The sequence below is a fragment of the Staurois parvus genome, unplaced genomic scaffold (genome assembly GCF_062004578.1).
Source record: "Staurois parvus isolate SC_StPar_1 unplaced genomic scaffold, SC_StPar_1.0 ptg000004l, whole genome shotgun sequence".
In the NCBI taxonomy this organism is placed as follows: Eukaryota; Metazoa; Chordata; class Amphibia; order Anura; family Ranidae; genus Staurois; species Staurois parvus.
This window is the reverse complement of record NW_028317800.1, coordinates 5883625-5906483: the sequence shown is the minus strand read 5'-3', so window position 1 is coordinate 5906483 and position 22859 is coordinate 5883625.

Below are 22859 nucleotides of genomic sequence, written 5' to 3'. Positions count from 1 at the left end.
CGTACATGCTCAGTTTTGTGTATATTACTAGAGAGGTTTTTTTTTTCTTAGGAGAGTGCATGTGATCAGCACAGGGCTAATCAGCACTGTCCAGACTAGAGGCGGACTGACCATTTGGAAACTTGGGCTCTGCCCGACGGCCTGGGGTCAGTAGGGGGCCCCATGAGATGCTCCTGTTACCTTTTTCATAGGCTTTTGAGTTTGGGCAAGGACACAGGGACCCCATGATCCCCTATTGCCCGAGGGCCCCATGAGTTGTCAGTCCACCCCTGGTCCAGACAGAGATCAGGGGATTTCCATTCTCCTAGAGCAGAAAGAAAACTCCTCCTACAAGCTTTAGCTAGTGCTTGGCTGGACACAGATAGAAATCACAAGACTGCTCAAACTGCTGATGAGAAAAGTTATTTATTTATCAGTTTATATTTACTAAAATAATTGCGCTTCCATGTTCTGTGTACTGTGGGAGACCAGATATAGTGAATGCAGGGTCCGGGGTTTAGTAACACTTTAAAGGAGGAAGAGCAAGTCCCTTAACCTGCAAAGCAAAATTTTTGGCTACTCCTAAATTACCCCACCTAGGTAAATCACAAATGGACAAGCTTAATTTAGTATTCACCCTACAAGAAATTCAAGGCTTTAGACTATGGCAAATCCCAATGACAAATCCCCTTGACCATCTGGTTTCCATAGTGAATATTACAAGTGTTTGAAAACTATCATAGGCACACATATTTATTATGTTTTTAAACATTCTGAAACAAGGTACACAACTACTGTATATCTATAGTTCTATTTGCACTGCTTTCTTAAAACATATAATTGGTGTTACTAGGCAAGTGAAAGAAATGTTTGCAGAACTATAAAATAAATAATAGATCACATTTGAAAATGCCACCCATAACTAAGTGATCATTTTGAATAAATTAGAAAAACAGACTTTTTCTGTCTTTACTAAGCATTGCATTCTCTGAGAAAAGATGCCATACCATTTTCTTTCTTTTCGAACTATTAGATAAGAAAAACTACAACACTTCTGCTAAAAGACAGAGATGAACTCAGCAGAACTTCATTTTCTGTTGCCAAGGAATATGGCATCATAAGATGATGAACTCTACAGTGACCTAAATTTATTAAAGAGCAGTGCTTCATGTTGGTGTTTCAAGCACTTGCTAGCAATTACAGCACATTAGGCAGAGAAGTGAATCTCAAGGGGAAATGTTTAGTCTTTTAATCAAGAAGCAGTGAAGTCAGGCAGGGTTGAAAGCAGATTACTGTTTGCATATTAACACACACACACACACACATATATGTAAAATATCTTCTAGTGCTTTGTTTCATATTTTTTCTTACTTCTACTCCATCTTGCATGTATTATGCTTTCAACCTCTGAACTTTGCTGGGAGCATGTTTCATATAATGAAAAGTTATTCTCCATTCACAGTAACAAAGACAACAATTGTTACTCACAGCATGCAGAATGTAAGTGTGTGTTTTTCTGAAAGAAGACAAAAGGAATTAATCATTACATAATAACCTAAAACATGTTTTATTCAGTGTTGCCAAACATTTTTGTAGGCAGCCAATGAACAATACCTATTCCATATGCAGATAGATAGATAGATAGATAGATAGATAGATAGATAGACTAGTCACTTAATTTTTTGTAGGACTTGCAAACCTAAATCTACTTTAAAGTACATGAGTTGAAAAACAAGTATTATTATTTTTACAATTAAGTCGCACTAATCACTTTCACATAAACAGAATCCCCCTTTTAGAGAATTGCTATGACTTTTTTTTACTACGATGTGTTGGACAGCTGTGCTGGTTATCACAAACTGTGTTGTCTAATAACCAGCTCAGAGATGGATCAACGTTTGGCTTGGTCTTGTTGAAATAAGATAACTCAAACTGCTATTGTGCTTACTGTACAATATGGTAAGCTAGCAATAACATTGTTGCACAATATATACAGTAGCTCAGTACATGCTACATATTAAAATATCAAAACTTTGTAGTGGGCCCACAAGAAATTTAGTCAGTTCTATCTAGACTAATTCAAGCCAAGATCTTTGAAACATGGCATATACAGATCCAGGATCCACAGCTGGATATGCCCCATCAATATGCTGGAAAGATATATGAACCTGCTGTGTGGTGGCCAAGCACAAACATTTTTAGTGAATTTATTATTAAGGAATAAAAATATGCACAATCTAACAATGCATAAAACTCTAATTATTGGTAAATTAGAAGAATGGGCAGTTGTTTCGTCTCTGGGCAGCTATGGAGCTGCAGTAATTCGTAATAGAATATGTCAGATTTATGCAATAGCAGTAGTATTGTGCTGACAGCCAAACCATTCTTACATAAATAATATTTTTTTTATGGTTTTGCAAGCAAAGAATGATTCAGATAAAATATTTTTAAAGTTAAGTCAAAAAGGCTAAACAATTAAATATTAATATGCACTGTAGGGTTATATTAAATAGTGGAAATGTAAGCAATGCTTAAAACCATTCGGGCTTGTTTTTCTCTGTGTTACTTGTAGGTTATAAGGGTTAATAAACAAGGATTCTTACTGGTTGTGCTTTACCTGCCTTGAATCTTGAATGCTGGCTACAGAGAAAAATCATTTCATCTTCAACTCAGCTCATAATATCACATTGCAGAGCCCTGAGGCTTTGCAGCCTTTAACTGCTGTTCCTGTTTTCTCAACTACCCCAAACCTTACTTTCAATATCTCAGAGGGCTCTTACAAGCTACATTCATAACTAATTCCAGACTTTCCTAGATATAAAAGGTATTTAAGTTACCAGAAGAATTAAAAGTTTGTGCTGATTCTGAATACATTATTGCTGTTTAAGAAAGAAAAAATACACAGTACTCACACCAAAAGATAGACTAAAAAATAATTCAGTATATTTTAATGTAGGTTTATTCCTATTTTTTTTCATTCTTTTAACAGTTCATTCAGTTCCATAAAGTTTTCTTTCCTTCTATTACTGGCAGAATGAAGTGAAAAAGGAAACATGTACACAGTCAAAATGGTGTATTTTATCTATTATGGCACTGAGCAACAGCAGTATAGCAATAAACAGAACACAATATAAATAAGGACTCCATCAGGGTTAATTTTAAAGAGTATCCAACAAATGTAAATCTATTCTTTCAAAGTTGCAGAAACATAGATACCCTCTATCTACCCTCCAGGGTTCCAAGATTGCTTTGACACCTACCACAGCTAATGAGAGTGTTTATAAACAGGCTGCAAAAAGTCACAGGAAATTGCCAGCCATCTAAAGAGAGAAACACTACATACCTTTATTTATTCAGGTACTTATATAGCACCATCAATTTATGTAGTGCTTTACACATACATATATTGTACATTCACATCAGTCCCTAACCCTCAAGGGGTGTACAGTCTAAGGTCCCTAACTCACATTCATACATACACATACTAGGGTCAAGTTAGACAGGATCCAATTAACCTACCAATATGTCTTTGGAGTGTGGGAGGAAACCCATGCAGGCACAGGGAGACCATGCAAACTCCAGGCAGGTGGTGCAGTGGTTGGGATTCGAACCAACAACCCTAGCATTGCCAGGTGGAAGTGCTAACCATTTAACCACTGTGCTGCCCACTATCCAATTTGCCTTTTGAACAATGAGATAATATACCAGACACGCAGCACCCAATAGTTATCAATATCCAATGTGCTCACCTATTCTTGCAATTCTTCATCCAATAAACTTTATAAAATAATTCCAACAGCAAAGCTGTCTCATTTTTTTATTTTCAAAGAGGCAGCAGAGATACTTTTGAAGCTGGAGCTGCACCTAAACCTATAACCTCAGTGTTTATTTACACTTTACAAAGCTGGCACACTTTCATAGACAGCCTGTACAATGGGGATTGGCAACCAGTTGATTGTGATCAACCCATTGATCACAGCCATAGCCTTGACATAGTTACATAGTTAGTCTGGCTGAAAAAAGACAAAAGTCCATCCAGTTCAACCACTAAAAAAAAGGTATAATCCTATACCCACAGTTGATCCAGAGGAAGGCAAAAAAAAACCCTAAAAAGCATGATCCAATTTGCTCCAGCAGGGAAGAAATTCCTTCCTGATCCCCAGAGAGGCAATCGCATATTACCTGGATCAACTTTATCTATAAATGTTAGTATCCAGTTATATTATTGTATCTAGGAAGGAAATCAGGCATTTTTTAAAGCAATCCACAGAGCTGGCCAGAACCAACTCTTGAGGGAGTCTATTCCACATTTTCACAGCTCTCACGGTGAAGAAACCTTTCTGTGTTTGGAGATTAAATTTCTTTTCTTCCAGAGAAAAGAGTGTAAAGATTGCCCCCTTGTCCTCAGGGTGAATAGCTCTACAGTGAGTTCACTATATAAACCACTGATGTATTTATACATGTTGCTCATATCCCCCCTTAATCTCCTCTTCTCAAGAGAGAATAAATTCAGTTCCTCTAATCTTTCCTCATAACTGATCTCCTCCTTGCCTCTTATCAGTTTGATTGCCCTTCTCTGTACTTTCTCCAGTTCCCCAATGTTCTTTTTGTGAATTGGTGCCCAAAACTGAACTGCATTTTCCAGATGCGGTATTACTAATGATTTGTACAGGGGTATATCTCTCTCTCTCTCTCTGAAGTATATATCTCTTTTAATACAAGACAGGATTTGCTTGTTATAGAAACCGCAGCTTGGCATTGCATGCCAGTATTAAGCTTGTGATCTACCAGAACTCCCAGATACTTCTCCCAATTGTACCCCCCCCCAGTATGTATGATGCATGCATATTCTTAGCCCCCAAGTGCATAACCTTACATTTATCAACATTAAACCTCATTTTCCACATAGTTGCCCAATTACACAGTGCATTGAGGTCAGCTTGTAAGTAGAAGACATCCTGTAAGGACATTATTCCACTGCACAGCTTGGTGTCATCTGCAAAGACTGAAATGGGATTTTTAATCGCAGACCCTATATCATTTATAAATATATTAAAAAGTAAAATTTTAAAGTATTAGTGCTGCACTAATACTTTAAAATTTTAATTTGGGACTGTTGCCAATACCCTGAGTGCTAGCTGCTATTCCAAGATTTATATATTTACATAATTTTTTATCATTTTAAGTTTTTTATAATAATATTACCAGCGCTCGCTTTTTTACTCATTTTAAACATGTTAAAAAGTAAGGGTCCCAACACTGAACCTTGGGGTAGACCACTGACAACCCTAGACCATTCAGAGTATGAATCATTAACCACTACTCTCTGAATACAATCTTTTAGCCAGTTTTCTATCCATTTACATACCGGTTTTTCCAAGCCTGTAGACTTTACCTTACACATTAGCCATGTGTAGGGAACTGCGTCAAATGCTTTTGCAAAATCTAAGTATACCACGTCCACAGCCACCCCTCTGTCCAAGGTTTTGCTCACCTCCTCATAAAAAGAAATCAGATTTGTTTCACAGCTTTCATGAATCCATGCTGTCTGTTGCTTAAAATATTTTTTCCAGCAAGAACCATATAAAACATAACATTTACTACAATTACCACAGCTAATTAGGATAGTTTTTGTACAAGCCCTTATCTATCAAGAAAATTGCCAGCCCTCTAGAAACATAAGTGCAGCAGCAACACATTTCTTGCTATGCAATTTGCCTCTTGAATACAGAGATAATATACCATGCAAGCAGCACCCAGTTGTCCCCAATACACAATGCCCCCACCTATTCTGGCAATGCAGTCTTCGCCCTGTAAGCCTTTATTGCAGCCTCTAACCTGCCAAAATATAAAATACTGAATGTTCTCTACATTTCACCTAAAATGTGTCAGTTTTTACTTTCAAAGAGGGAAAGGAGTTATTTTGAATCTGGAGTTGAACCTAAACCTACAATCTTACCTAGGGGAGAAATTCAATGCTTATCTCCACTTTGGTCACAAGCTAGTAAATTTCAAAGATAGTGTCTGCCCTAGGGGTGGACAATGGGTCGATTTTAATCTATCTATCTCAGCTGGCAGGTAAATCGCAACCTCACAGTGCCACCCAGTGGCATTGCTAGCTCTGGGCCCTTGAAAATATGGCAGCCACAAGTAACAGGTAGAGGAAAATCAGGTCTTATGTTGATGGGACACTGGAAGAGCATGTGTTCTAACCTCACTTCCTATGGTCTTGTTTTTGGTTTCTATTTATTACAATTTTGTAACAGCCCTGCTGGGGGGGGGGGTGGCTTTAGTAAAATATCAAGGATCTAAACAGACCCCTGATGTCTCACTTTTGAGACAGAGAAAAGGACAGAGGATACATTCTCCAGCCTCAGTTTCACTACAGATGAATGAATAGGAAACAAAGGCTCCAGTCCATTCATAAACTGAAGCACAGTAAACTGTGTTATGAATAAACAGAGTCAGTAATCAGTACCGTTCTCCACTCTCCATCCTGACACATCCCCTGCAGCAGCAGGCGAGAGAGGAGAAGAGGGAAGCAGGCAGCATTGCAGGGGGAATGTTGGGCCTGGTGAGCACATAGCAGGCTGGGCAGCAGGTTGAATTCAATGGACAGTCCGAAGTTATTGGTACTGTGGGGGGGGGGGGAGCAGTTACAAGCACCAGTCCCCCTGTGTAACATAAATGCAAATGTAGATGTAAGAGTGGAATAATTTTATCAATATCTGAGATGTGATGTGATCTGTAGAAGTAGTGTAATTGTAGATGTAGTTTAATTCTGTGTTATTTGATATACAGTATACCCTTAATCAATCATAGACATACGTTCTTCAATTAGAATTTGAAAAGGACAGAGCAACCTTCTAGGCTAGAGTTGACACCTAGATGCCAATTTAACTTCCATGTAGATATAGATTTGTCACTTTCCTGAATCTCAAAAAAAGAGTTCTAATCACTTTGCTACAAGGACCAGTGGGTGACTGTGAAAAGGCCCTGGACCATTTGCCAGCATTGAGATATGTGAGAATATCAGAGAGTTATATTTTATCTCTCATAAAAGCTAAAATATTAGTTGCAGAGAGATTATCCCTTCTGACTGTATACATTTTAGGCTACATATACATGTAAAACTGTTTTTGTAGCACATAGAGAATCCCGGAGAAACACAAAAAATGGTTATAGGGCACAGGATCAAAGCAGTCAGGCAGTGATTGGTACTGTCACAATCAAACTAATGCACTGGTGTCAAAAACCCCATCCTTGGCCCAGCTATTGGAACCATCCAAGGCCCATTTGATCCTGGTCACTTCAGAACACAGAACGTTCTGTGGACTGGGACTGAAACATTCCCCAGGGTTGATTAGCCAAGGGCTAAAGTCCTGCCACATCCATATTTTAATAAATTGAGGATCCTGAGATATGGACTGGGTGATTAATATGGAGCCAGTCCCATTTTACTGGGGAATTGTGGATTATTCCAACTTGCTCCAGTTACAGGATAAATCTTGGTAAAGCTTTATTTCTGTTTTTATCCTTTTTTATTTTCCATAGTGAATAGCCAACTGTGCACGTCTTTTTTGTATTTGTTGTAATTCTTTTTCTTTGTATATATTTTATGCACTGCCCACTTTTGGGATGCACTGCCCACTTTCCCTTATAACCCAAGCCAAGGACCATGCCCTGGTTAGCTAGCCGCCAAAGGAGGCAAAGGAGGAGAAGTGTCTTTCAGCTGCTTCATGGAAAGCCATACAGGGGGATCGGTGCTTGTAATTATTCCCCCCACCGAACCAATCACCCCCCACTGTCCAGAAGCAGCTGAAAGTTGCAGGAGGCAGAGGAGGAGAAGTTGCTTGTTGTTTATTTTAAATGGGTGTATTTACTAAAGGATTAGGACATGTTTAATATCAAAGTCAAGCTCAGTGACTTTGGTGAAACAAAGTGAAAACTCACTTTTAAAATAATACCCACTCATGGCAAAGGAAGGAAGTTAATAATCAGAATTGTTGCTAATACAATATTGGATGATTGAATTCAGTGCACCTTAATTCACCTTATTCAGAAAACTAATGGAAATTTCCTTCAGCTTGCTTATTGACCAGAATATGTGCTAACGTCGATCGTCTTTTACATGCTTTGTTCCTATTTGTATATTTAAAGCAAACTTTAATCCTCAACATGAAAAATCACTTTATAAAGTGAATATGTTCTACTCCTTTAGTAAATCACTACCACCAAGGCTGTAACTACAATTCAATATGTCTCGATGAATAATTGAGATGAGGCCCCACAGTGACCTCTCTGTGTGGCACCTGGCAGTGACAACTTGGGACAATAGTGTAATTGATCTTAAACCATATGTCCTTTTCCTTAGTTTAAGCTGAAGTGTTCAAAAGGATTACAAACCCTGCCTGATTTTTACTGCTATGCAGGGCTCCATTAAATAGTTTCTACCTCAATTCTTGTCCTACTGACAACATTCTGAATAGGATGATGATAAAAACACTGTACAACTTGTATTTTTTTTGGTTTTCTGCATGTTTTCCTGTTGCAGAGTATTCCTTGCTTACTGTTTGATAAAAAGTTGTCAGCAGAACAGGAAGTGAGAAAACATCTTAGTAATGGAGATCCAGACAACATTAGAAACTAAACAGAATTTCAAATGCTACTTCACAGTATTCAAAACTACAAAAAGAAGGCTTTTCTTGACATACACTTTAACATAAAGTATGAATAAATCAATAATAAGTAGCAAGGGAATTGTCAGTAGAGTCAGTGCACTATTAGGTTTTATTGCTGCAGATAGAGGTTGTTATGGAAGATCAGCAGTGCAGGGAATCAATGTTATTTATAATACTACTGAGCTGCACTCTAGTGTCTTATACTCATACTATTAACACCTGGCTCACACTAAATTTGCTTCTCACACTAATACATCAGAATTATATGCATACTATAATAGAGTGCTGCAAATAATCAACAAAAATATATAACGTTTGTGCATAAACAGAACCCATAAAACTAGTGTGCTCTAGTGTCTTTCAAAAAAATCAAATCTGAAAAAATCTGAAACAACAAATTCCATATCTACATTGCAAAAATTGCCTGTTGTAATGGAAATCAATCATCAATCCACACTATTAAATAGAAATCCTCAGCGGATCACTTCAACCTTCACCATATGGTCACATCTCCACCCAAAGTGTGCTATCCCCTTTTTTGACTACTTTAAAATTGGGCCAATTCTGACATTTCTCACATAGATTTAAAATTCATTTTTTGGGGATGAAAAACATCCTTTGTGATAGCATAGACCATGATAGGTCCTCTATTAGACCCCAGACCTCTCCTCTGCCCTCAAAAGCAGCCAATCAAACCGAGATCAGTTTGGCTTCTTTAGAAGCCGTTAACTAAATACTTCACTAAAATATCAGATCCACTGGATAAAGGTCTCTATAAAACAACCAAACAGATTATGTCTGATATTAATGCAGATAAGAAAGCTTTATGAACTAAAATTGAAGCCAACTTGAATAGAAAATCAACTTGAATCCACAATTGCTCACACTGATCAGAATACACAAAGTGACCAGGACCTTCAACAACAGTAGGACATAGCATTAACCAAGCTTGATGACCTTGAAAATAGATCAAAACTTTATATCTTTAAGATTCATGCACTGTCTGAGGGGCAGCTACATGATTTGCCAATCACACTTTATCCAGGAAATCATATACTTAGAGGGTTGTTTCTTATGTTGAATGGTCACTTAAGGGAACATTTGTGCAAGCTGATTTCTTACTATACATCTCACACTTTCCAATCTCTTTTCATTTAACAGATGTTTGAAATATTATTGTCACATGTGGAGGGCACTATTATTTGTGGTGATGACTTCAATGTTGCTACTAACTTGAATGTAGAACAAACCCTAGTTTAAGCAGGAACTAATATTGCTAGATTTCTTGCGTCTGATTGATGTATTGAGGAACTTGAGTGCAGAACAAACCCTAGCCAGACCTCTTAAAGAAGGAACTAAGACTGATAGACTCCATGGTGAGATTTATTAAAACTAGTGCACTCAGAATCTGGTGTAGCTGTGCGTAGTAGGCAATCAGTTTCTAACATCAGCTTGTTCAATTAGGATTTGGCAATAAAACCTGGAAGTTAATTGGTTTCTATGCAGAGTTGCACCAGATTTTGCACTCTCCAGTTTTAATAAATAACCCCCCTGTCACGGAGCTGGTCCTTCCTTCCCCATGCCCCAGGTTTGCCAGCTGACACCCTTCTGTCCCATCCATGCTGGGACTTCTAGTCCTCTTTGTCCCTGACACAGGCAGACCTCAGCAGCCCCTCACCCCCCTGGCTTGAAGCTTGGCCTCCTGCTGAAGGAATACACAAACAGGCCATCTCCTCCCTTCCCCCTCATGCATGAATTCCTGGGCAGGTCTGGAGACCTGAGAGACAGGGCCCGTTGCCATGGTAACCCGATAGGAAGTATCCGGTTACCAGCTCTATTCTTAAGGGTGAGCAGGAAAACCTCCATTGTGTTCTTCTGGCTGCGTGTGTGAGGGAAGGCTGGCTGAGGGCCAGCTTCTCTCATCCGAAAATCCCCCGTCCTCCTCCTCATCTCCTGGACTGTCTGTGCTGCCTGCAATCCCTGCACTGTGGAGAGATCTTCTGCTGCCCCCGTGAACCTGCCTGGATCTATCCCCTGCCTAGACTTAACCCCTTGTTCTCCGTGAACCTACCTGGATTTAACCCATCCCTGCCTGGAGCCTCCTGTGTGGACTAACCCTGTGGATTACAATACCACTGTTGTTCCATATTGCCTTCCAGAGAACTGTACTGTGTTGCTGTGTCTGGTGTGGATCTGTGGACTAAAGGAACTGTTGTCTGTGCCGCCAAAACCTCCCCAATAAAAGCACGTTGGGTTCTGTGCAATCTGTCTCTGTGTGCTCTCTGGTTCTCTTGACAACTGGTTGGCAGCGGTGGGACGAGAGCACTCGAGATGGCAGATGAGAGTCTGCATACCATGGAAGCAGTGGCCCCGGAATATCAACACTGGACGGTAACCAGCTTACAAGAAAAGGCCAGAACTTTGGGCCTCAACTACAAGGGACTTACCAAAGATCAGCTGGTCCGGATGCTGGAGGAAACCAGCCAACAGCAACGGGAAGATGCGGGCACAGACAGGAGCCAAGCGGTCCTGAGAGGAGATGGACCAGAGCTTCAAAGCACAAGTGGCAAGAGCCCTTGGGTCATCTGGTACGAGGAAGAGATGGCCATTCTGGGGGAGGATGCCACCCTAGATAGAAAGCTGGCGGCCATGGAAAAGGCTCAAAAGAGACAAACAGAGTGGGAAGCTGCAAAGTACCAAGCAGCTGCTCCTGTGGCTGTCCCTGTGGCACAGGAGGCCCAGAGAATATCCAGGAAGGACTTTAAGCCCTACCAAGAGCACATCGGAGATGTGGATGGGTTCTTCCAGGACTTTGAATACCAGTGCGAACTACTGGAGGTCCCACCCACAGACTGGACTCGACATGTGGTAGGGCTGCTTGACGGAGGGGCTGCTGAAGCCTACCGAATGATGGACCCCCTCAAGAGACGGAACTATGCGGAGATAAAAAGGGCCGTACTGGACTACTACGCGGTCTCATCGGAGTCATATCGGGCCCAGTTCCAGACTACCCCCCGCCTCCCAGAGGCCTCCTTCAAAATGTTTGCACACAAGTTGTCGGTAGCCTGCCGCCGGTGGCTGGAAGGGGAGAAGGCAACCTCCCCTGAGCAGATCATCCAGGCCATCCTGAAGGAACAATTCCTTTTCAAGTGCCCCCCCGAGCTCCGACAGTGGGTGCGTGAGCGGAAACCTGCCACCCTGGAAGAAGCTGCAGCCTTAGCGGATGAGGCTCTCCTCATTAACCCGCAATGGAAGAAGACTGCGGCCGAGGCACCCCAAGCGACAAGGATGCCCCATCCTACACCGGTGCCCTACACGCCTCCCCATCGCCGGATGGCCCCACAAATAGTGCCAGCGTTACGGCCCTTACTACCACCTCATTCAGCCACCTCACAATGGGGCCCCAGACCGGAATTAGATAGGCGGTGCTTTGGCTGTGGACAGATTGGTCACTACCAGGCCAGCTGCCCTGCCAAAAAACAGACTCTCGGGCCTAGCTTGCCCCGGCCAGTGAATTCTGTGGATCTGTACCAAGCTCCCGAGGACTTGCCACCACCCCCTTCAGACTGGGATCTTGCTCCTGCAGACAAGGACACCCCCCCAGGAGTCTTTGGCCTACAGCCGGTGGGGGCCCCTACCCAGAGCCTCCAAGGAAAGCACTTGTAAGAGGTCACTGTGGATGGACAAAAGGCGGTGGGCTTCCGAGACTCAGGGGCCTTCCTCACCATTGTGGACCCCCGAGAGGTGCACCCAGACGCTGTACAGCCTGGCCCTGGGATAGTGATTAAACTAGCAGGGGGCACCAAACGCTTCATCCCTCTTGCTACCGTCAATCTGGACTATGGCTTGGGGCCTAAACGCTGCAACGTGGGTGTAATGGGAGGACTGCCTGCAGATGTGCTTCTTGGGAATGATGTTGGCGATCTTCAATGCCACTTTGTGGGAGCCGTCACACGAAGTCAGGCCTGCTGGGAAACCGCTGAGAGGAAGGAGTCACCCCATCATGTGGACGGACCTCCGCTGCCCGCGGTGAGTGACTCAACTCTGACTGCTGACAATGCTGGGGTGACATGGGACCGGGACAGGTTTCAAGGGGACTTAGCCACCGACCCTACTCTGACAAGTTTCTGGGCCCGAGCAGGGCTGACTGGTCCGGGGACCGGCGAAAGGATGGTGCAGGCTAATGGGTTGCTGTACCGAGTGGTGGAGACCGATGCCGAAGGAGGGCCCCAGACCGTGGCTAAACAGCTGATAGTTCCCCAACAATTCCGGACCCAACTGCTACACCTTGCTCACGATATTTCCATGGCTGGGCATCAGGGAAAGCTACGGACTGAAAGGAGGTTGGCCCAGGCCTTCTATTGGCCTGGGATGTCCCAATCGGTAGCTCGCTACTGCCGTACCTGCGATACCTGTCAGCAACATGGAAGAACAGGTGGCCTGCGGGCCTCCCTACAGCCCCTACCCATTATTGAGGAGCCATTCCAACGAGTAGCTATTGACATTCTGGGCCCCTTAGCTCGCCCCAGCAAATCTGGAAAGCGGTACATCCTGACCATCGTGGACTATGCTACTCGTTATCCCGAAGCAGTCGCCCTGTCCAGCATCACAGCTCCCAAAGTTGCAGAAGCCATGGTTACCGTTTTCACCCGAGTGGGCTTCCCTGCTGAAATTTTGTCAGATCAGGGGACTCAGTTCATGTCAGGCCTTGTTCAGTCCCTCTGGCAGACCTGTGGAGTGCGGGCCATCCGGACAAGCCCTTATCACCCCCAGACCAATGGACTTGAAGGCCATGCTACGGGCCTTTGTAGACCTAGAGCCAGACTGGGAAAGATACCTGCCCCACCTCCTCTTTGCCTACCGGGAGGTGCCGCAGGAATCTACCGGATTTTCCCCCTTTGAACTGCTGTATGGGCGGAAAATCCGCGGCCCCCTGACCCTACTGAAGGAATACTGGGAGGGTCAACTACCAGATACCGGGGTCCCTGTGGTGCCCTATGTCTTGGAACTGCGTGAAAAGATGGGACAACTAGCCGGCCTAGCAGCTGACCATCTCCAAGCAGCCCAGGCCCGGCAAAAGACATGGTATGACCGCAAGGCACGCACCCGGGAGTTTACTGAAAACCAACAGGTCCTCATGATTGTCCCAAATCCCCAGAACAAATTGCAAACCACATGGGAGGGACCCTTCCGTGTCATTAGGAAAGTGAATGACACTAACTATATTCTTGGACTAGATGATCGGGGGAGACGGCAGAAGACGGTACATGTCAATATGATCAAGGAGTACCATGACCGAAACCCCCTTGTTATGGCCGTCTGTCCAATACCCTCTGAGGAGGAGGAAGAGGCCGTACCGGACCTCCTGGAAGCAGCACGCCATCCAACTGATGTGCACCAGGTGCCCCTGAGTCTGCAGCTGAACCCGGGGCAACAGAGGGCCATGAATGCTGTCCTGGGCCAGCGCAGTTCTGCTTTTTCGGCCCAGCCTGGAAAAACTACTATCACCACTCACCATGTGGAGACCCTGGGAACCCGGCCCGTCCAACAAGCCCCATATCGTGTCCCTGAAGCTGTTAAGAACACTATGAGACAGGAACTGAACGAAATGCTGGATCTGGGAATTATTCAGCCCTCCCAGAGCCCCTGGGCCTCTCCTGTTGTTCTTGTCCCCAAGAAAGATGGTAGCATCCGCTTTTGTGTTGACTACCAACGCCTCAATGACCACACGGTTAGTGATGCCTACCCGATGCCCCGTATCGATGACCTACTGGATCGGCTGGCTGGAGCCCGCTATGTCACTACTCTGGACTTGAGCAAGGGCTACTGGCAAATCCCCTTATCTTCAGAGGGTCGGGAGCGCTCTGCCTTCATCACCCCCTTCGGCCTGTTCGAGTTTCTCAACATGCCTTTTGGCATGAAGAATGCTCCTGCCACCTTCCAGCGCACGGTGGACCAGCTGCTGCGGGGCTGTCATGACTTTGCCTGTGCCTACCTGGATGACATCGCCATCTTTAGTGAAACATGGGAAGACCACCTCCAGCATGTGGGCTTTGTCCTGGACCGAATTGCAGGGGCCAACCTCACGATTCGACCAGACAAGTGCCAGATGGGGATGGCGGAGGTGCAATATTTAGGACACCGGGTGGGAGGGGGTAAACTGCGCCCAGAACCGGCTAAAATAGAAGCCATTAAGGAATGGCCCACCCCCCAGACCAAGAAACAGGTTATGGCGTTCCTGGGCACTGCTAACTATTACCGCAAATTTGTTCCTCATTTCAGCACAATTGCGAAGCCCCTCACAGATCTCACCAAGAAGACCATGCCCCGGATGGTAACCTGGACCCCGGCATGCCAGAACGCATTTGATCGGCTGAAGGAGGCCCTTTCCCATGACCCCGTCCTAGCAGCGCCCAACTACCAGCGAAGGTTCATCGTGCAGACAGATGCCTCCACTTATGGGCTGGGGGCCGTCCTCAGCCAGGTAAATGAGGAGGGGGAGGAACACCCTGTGGCCTTCCTTAGCAGGAAACTATTAGACCGGGAGGTGGCCTATGCCACCATAGAGAAGGAGTGCCTGGCCATAGTGTGGGCATTGAAGAAACTTCAACCCTATTTGTATGGCCGGGAGTTCACCATCCTCACGGACCATAACCCCCTCACCTGGCTGAATCGGGTCTCCGGGGATAATGGCCGCCTCTTACGATGGAGCCTGGCCTTACAACCCTACAATTTCACCATCCAATACCGACGGGGAAGCCAGCACCACAATGCAGATGGGCTGTCCCGTCAGCAAGACCCCCAGTAAATGCAGTCCACAAGTGCCTCTACGGGAACCTGTTGAGGTTCCCCTGGCGGCACTTGTAGAAAGGAGGGGGGAGGGGTGTCACGGAGCTGGTCCTTCCTTCCCCATGCCCCAGGTTTGCCGGCTGACACCCTTCTGTCCCATCCATGCTGGGACTTCTAGTCCTCTTTGTCCCTGACACAGGCAGACCTCAGCAGCCCCTCACCCCCCTGGCTTGAAGCTTGGCCTCCTGCTGAAGGAATACACAAACAGGCCATCTCCTCCCTTCCCCCTCATGCATGAATTCCTGGGCAGGTCTGGAGACCTGAGAGACAGGGCCCGTTGCCATGGTAACCCGATAGGAAGTATCCGGTTACCAGCTCTATTCTTAAGGGTGAGCAGGAAAACCTCCATTGTGTTCTTCTGGCTGCGTGTGTGAGGGAAGGCTGGCTGAGGGCCAGCTTCTCTCATCCGAAAATCCCCCGTCCTCCTCCTCATCTCCTGGACTGTCTGTGCTGCCTGCAATCCCTGCACTGTGGAGAGATCTTCTGCTGCCCCCGTGAACCTGCCTGGATCTATCCCCTGCCTAGACTTAACCCCTTGTTCTCTGTGAACCTACCTGGATTTAACCCATCCCTGCCTGGAGCCTCCTGTGTGGACTAACCCTGTGGATTACAATACCCCTGTTGTTCCATATTGCCTTCCAGAGAACTGTACTGTGTTGCTGTGTCTGGTGTGGATCTGTGGACTAAAGGAACTGTTGTCTGTGCCCCCAAAACCTCCCCAATAAAAGCACGTTGGGTTCTGTGCAATCTGTCTCTGTGTGCTCTCTGGTTCTCTTGACACCCCCTTATATCTGGTTGATGTATGGAAGGAAATTAACCCTACTGCTTGTGATTACATTCACTGCTCTCATCCACATTTTTATCTTCTCTTGTCCCTTCAGTCTGAAAAGCACATATCAAAGAGGTTGCCGGTCAGATTACTCTATACTAAACATCTCTCTCTCTCTCATCCATTTAACAACAGTGGTGACTGAGTAAGTCCCTTCTCATTCCCATTCTCAAATGATCTCATTTGCTGCAATGAAATTGTAAACAATCTTGACACAGTCTGCCCTATATCTTGATTCCTGCCACAATATGGGCAGCACATAAAGAAAGCACAGGGGGCAATTTAATCCAAATTTTAGCACAAATTATTCATGAATCACAGGCTCATATAACTACATTGGCTAAGATACTCCACTAGACTATCTTTAAATCTGGCACAAACTACAAAAGATGAACAGAGTATACAACAGAAGTAGATAATGGAATGCATTTCATTTTTACATCCAAAAACTAAAAGTTTTACAATCTTCCAAATTTGGTGTTCCTTGGCAACATTTACAGTATGCAAAACTCACAAAATGTTCTGGAGGAACTATATAAATTCTGCATATCACTATATGATCCTACATCTACTACCCCTCAAAGCTGGATTCAATCTGTCTTTGAGGGGCTTGATATGCTGACTCTGACCCAAACACCCAGAGATGGGACTCCTTAGACAGACCCATCACAGCACATTAGCATAGCTATTAAACACACTAAAATGAATTTGTTCCCTTGACCAGAGGGTTTCCCTTCCATGCTGTATATTAGAATAAATTATATAACCTTCTTGTTCTCCACTTAGAATGACTGTTAAGTGCTGTAAAGAGAAGGAAACCATTAGATTCTGACTTGAACAAAGGTTATCTCACTGTTATCCCTAAACAACACCTTCTGTGGGGTAGAAAAATATTGATTTATGATCTTAAATTGCTGATTAAAATTTTACCCAACAGACTATTCACATTTATAAAAAAAACTACATCCACTAGGAAAAGTATGGTTCATACCTTTCAGGCAAGGACCTGATCAGATTAGGTGAGACATTATTTTCCTGCTTCATTCTAGCTGGGACGGCGATACACCATAGGAAGGCCTACTGCTTTCAATAAATTTGCACAAAGTGATTGACTCTCTGTCATGGCAATTCTTGTTCACTTTCTGAAACGTGGGGATTTGGGTCCAAATTTCTCCAAACACTCCATGTCCTATAATTCCAGCCACAGACAAAAGTAAAAATATGCTGACATCACTCAAAACCAATGAAGATCTCACAGGGAACAAGGTAGGGTTGCCTTCTCTCTCCCCTTTTGCTAAAGCAATGATTCCTTAGTGATTGCTATCAGGTAGAATCGTGATATTAAAGGAGTCCATAGTGGAACCCAGGAATACACATGTGCCCTATTTGCAGATGATCTAATATATCTTACTTTCCCCCTCCATTCTCAGTGGTCTTTGACTAATTTTGGGGATGTTTCTGGCCTTAAGGGTAACATTGGATAAGACATTATTTCACCTTTAAAGGACCTTTCACACTGAAACACTGTTTTGATACATTGGAAATGTCTTAAACAGAACTATTTAGATATCACCAAAAATCCCATTTCCTACACACAATTAGACCACACCAATCTAGAATTCTGGATAGATTGTCATATATGACCCAATGGAACACAAAGCTCAATGAAAATCCACAGATAGAACAATGGCATAAAAAATGAAGATCATAATCTTGGGGTATTTTAAGGGTTATGTAGAGGGTTATAATTAGTTATAATTGGGTATGGTTCTGGAATGAATAAGCATTGTCAATGCTTACAGATATATAATTAACATATTTATGTAAAGAACTAGTGAGTTTCTGAGTCCTGGCATGCACATACTATATATTACTATATATATATAGAGAGAGAGAGAGAGATAGAGAGAGAGAGAGAGAGAGAGAGAGAGAGAGAGAGAGAGAGAGTATTTACTATAAACCTGACGTTTTTCCTGGAGAGGTGCAGAATGGCCACTTTTCTACTAATAAAGATGCATATTTATTGACTTTTAGTATTTTCCTTTTCCTTTTTATTTATTTTTGATACTCTTATGTTTGCAAGACCTGGGAGTGCATAGCCTGGGATTTGAGATGATTTATTCAGTGCCACTTAGCATGACTATCTTGATTTATTACATGTTTTACTATAGAAACAATTGAGTACTGTCCGTGATACTTTTTTTATTTACAATAACATATAATTTTTAGGACAAGCTTTCGGGGAATGTCCCCTTCTTCAAGCTCCAAGCAGTTACTGCTTGGACCTTGAAGAAGAGGACACTCCCCGAAAGCTTGTCCTCAAAATTATATGTTAGTGCAACTAAAAAAAGTATCACGGACAGTACTCAATTGTTTCTGTTGCAAATGCAATAATACGGCTACAATCACCTCAAGCATGTTTTACTATCATATATACTTATTTCTAGACATAAGACTATGCAACCAGCTCCAGCAGAGCCCAAAGCAGTGTGTTCTGCAGTACATGTAGACATGACAGGTGTTTTATATTCACTGTGGGCCTGACTAAACTACAACTGTCATTCAAATAAATGCATTTTTTATCTCATACTATACGTTTCTCCTTTTTAAGATAATATATTGCAAGTCCACTTTCAACAGTTACATGCTTTAGTAATGCCAGTTGTTATACCACATTGGTAAATCCCATTCTCAGAGTACTGGAACACTAAATAGCAGTTTCCACATCTTCTAAGACACAGGTGTACTTTAAGTGTATTGGCTACTTAGGTTTAACTGCTACTTCTTGACATTTAGAAACCACTCCACATACTATGTGCCAAGAACATTTGTAAGCAGTGTAAACCAAGGAAAGTTTTGAATTGCCATCGTCACCATGGAAACAAATAGCAATCTAATCATTTAAGTGAGCTCCTGCAATGTTTAACTTGAGCTTGTCAAGTGAAAGAATGTGTTTATTGAGAAAGACTTTATTAATTACTAACTCATGTTAAAGAAAATGCATCTTGTATGGTAAGGAAGGAAATATGTTTGCTCTTTATTGGACGTGATTTAGGAAGATGTTTTAAAAATTTAAAAGGATATAATAGTTTGAAGCATTCACATATTTAAAGTTCTCTGAACCTAAAGTGATATTAAACACAAAATGAAAATTGCAATATATTGCAGTTTACCAGTCGTTAGATGTGGTGGTTGTATTAGTTTTCTTTTTTAAGGCTTTTTCCCGATTGGTTTCACCTGCTGATCTGGCCAGTAACTCACCTCCTGTATTAGAGTGCCTTCACCCTGGATAATGGAGCACAAGGACATCTTTGAAGAGCAGCATTGTTAATCTGGGAGAGGGAAGTGTTAGATGTTCTAGCAGATTTAGATACAGTAACAAAATAAGGCTGAGCTAAAACTTTACAAGCAGTTAGATCAAACAGTTTTCTTTCCTTTTGGCAAAAGAGGTTTTACATAAATAAATAAAAGCTAATCATTGTAAGCACCTCTGCACTGCTACATTTGTAAGAGAGCTTATTCTTTTGAAAAACAACAGACTTACTGGCCAGATCAACAGGTGGAAATAAGGGAATAAGAATTGGTAAGCTGCAATATAATAAATGTTTCCTTTTGGGTTTAATAAGCTTTAATAGGGTTCTTTCTTCTAGATTATTCTTTCAACAGTAAAACTAAAAAATGTGAAAAAAGGTTTCCACACTCATCACTGTTTGCCATTAAAGTATATAAGAAAGACTGATATAACAAGAAATAATAAAAGTAATCTAAACACCAGTTCAAGTAGAACTGTAGTGGCCTACTGCAACCATCTTAGGTTCATATACTGTTATTTGTCTGTACAGTTGCATCTTCTGGTTTTGCCTCATTTGTACCAATTTTCAACAATTCTATATCCTTGCGATCCTAGTCTTCTCTATCATCCCCTTTTTTTTCAAATAATATGTGAGAAGAGTGGAAATCTTTGCATCCATTAAATGAAGTTATAGTGCTGTAGCCATCCACTTTCTCCCCAACACAAAGCTATGAAATGTTAGAATGGTCAATAAGGTAAGGAATATGTTCAGAAAACTGTGTATGCAGTCCTGCAATTATTAGCACAGTAAAAGTGAAACTATTAAGCAAAAATGATGCACAGTACAAAATTTGATTGCAATATTGCACTATAATATTTTGGAATACAAAATGCTCTGTTTGTGGGATCCCATACTAGGGCTACTCCAGGGGCACCTAGGAAGTGAAGAAACTGCTGTAATGTAAAATTATTCTATAGGGAAGTCTGGGAAGGAATACCACCAAAATAGGTAGAACTTCTAGTCCCCCTCCAGATTAATATATTCGGGTTTTAAAATAGTTCTGTTTCCCATTATGTTGAGTTAAGGAGGTTCAGTTACACTAATGTATTTCTATGCTTTATACAATGAACTAACCTAACTTATGAATATTGCAACTGAAGGTGTGGTGATTAAAAATATTGGAAATATTTGTTTTGCAAGATGATATATTAAAAAAGGCAAAGCTAGGCCTACTTGAAATTTAGATAATTGCAAATGACTTAATTTTACACTTTTTGTCACATTTCGGTTTTGTCAGAACCTCAAGTGAAAGAGGGCATACTACTGACAAGATCATTAAGTAGGTAAAAGGGCCATTGATTGTTGAAAAGTAAAAGTTAATAAATAAATAAAAATATTATCACTATAAGGCTTGTGACTTAACCTGGTACACACTTTAGGTTATTTTACGTTAAACCCAGTGGGCTGAATGAAAAAAAAACTGAGAGGTCGCCGTTCTAACTATGCATTGTTAGTGTGGTGACCTCCCATTCTGAGCTATTGTGCTCTTACAGGGGACTGCCCCCTCACCAGAACACACTGATCAGGGTTCACAGTCATAGGCTGCAAGCACTGATTGGCCGCTGGTCGGATGCTGGTTTTCCAGCATAACCCTCGACAAAAGCTGGTCAATGGACAGGCTTCTGTCAGACAGAGAGCTGTACACACTGTCCGCATGCTGGCCAGTTTCTGCTGAACCGGACAATATTCGGATTGTGTGTACCCAGCATTAGTGTTGTGGATGTCTAAAGTTGGGCTGAAATAAGAAGGCAGTCTTAAATGTGTCTGATCAGCTATATTACAGCTGTGTTTCAAAAGCGTGCAGGGTTCCTTCAAGTAAGATAATCTGCTCCCTACATCTGCGGAGAGCAGAATATTTTGTAGGTCTTGATGAGTTGGGTCTATATTAGTGTAGAGCTCTTTAACTCTTTTGATGCCAGAGCCGTTTTTTGTTTTTTTGTACACATAAACCCCCAAAACACTGTATATTTTCTAAAAGTAGACACCCTAGGGATTAAAATAGTGGTAGTTCCAATTATTTATGTTACACAATATTACCACAAAGGTCTAGGAAATTCAAAATTTCAGTAAAAAAAATAGTTAATTCTAGGGCACACAAACGCAATTAATTACCCAGTTTTTGGTACAATTTAAAAGATGAGGTTTCACCAAGTAAATAGATAAACAACATATCCAACCTTAAACTTGCGTGCACCCATGAAATGGTGACAAACTTAAGTACCCTATATATTCTATAGGTGATTCATTAAAAGCACCCTATAGGTCATCAGTTTATCATTACGGAGGAGGTCTTGTGCTAGAAATATTGCTCTCACTCTGGCGTGCGTGGCATCATATAACATGTGTATCACAATCCAGGTTTCCATGTGTAAGTGCCCATGGCATGTGTGTTTACGTGCTGGACTCGCATTGTATTACATTCTTTCCTAACCATAATGGCCAGGGAAACTGACAGGGGGACCAGGAAGTGACAGCAAACATGTTTCTTCTGGGTCAGCAACACGAAGGGGAGGAGAGCGGAAGTGTGTCCACTCAGCTTCCTCTCCTCTACCCAGCGGCACTTGCTATGCCAGCCCCGGGCCCGCAGATTGGCAAATGGAGCCTTGCACACATGGCAAGGGCACCCATTGCCAGAGGGTGTGAAAGCAATCTGATGCCACCAGAGGCTCCAGACTGCTTTCCCCTGACACGCGGCAGTCTGCTTGTCAGATTTGCACACAATCCCGATGGCTGCAGGGTGTGTAAAATGCCACACTGTCAGGTCTGTATGATGTATGGATCTGGCAGTGAAAGGGTTAAGCTTCCTGGTAAGAATAGTCTGAATAGTCATGATAGCTAACTTTTAACTTGGCTGCTGCCCAAATATTAGCACCCATTAAGTTGGGACAAACTACTATTTCAGGGTTCAAAATAAACTGAGCTATAAAAAAGAGATACTGTGTCATATTTTGGCCACTGGGCTGTTCATTCATAAAACTATTAAATAAATAATTACATAGGAAGGGATGTGTGGTTCCATTGCAGGAGTTGCAGTGAGGTCCTGCACAAGTTTTCTGGCATACAGCCTCTACCACAGGATGGAGGAATTACCCTATTACTTAAAAATAGAAGTACAGGCTTGAAGAAATTAACTATAAACAGATTACTAGTCCTGGTTTCTGGGGTCAT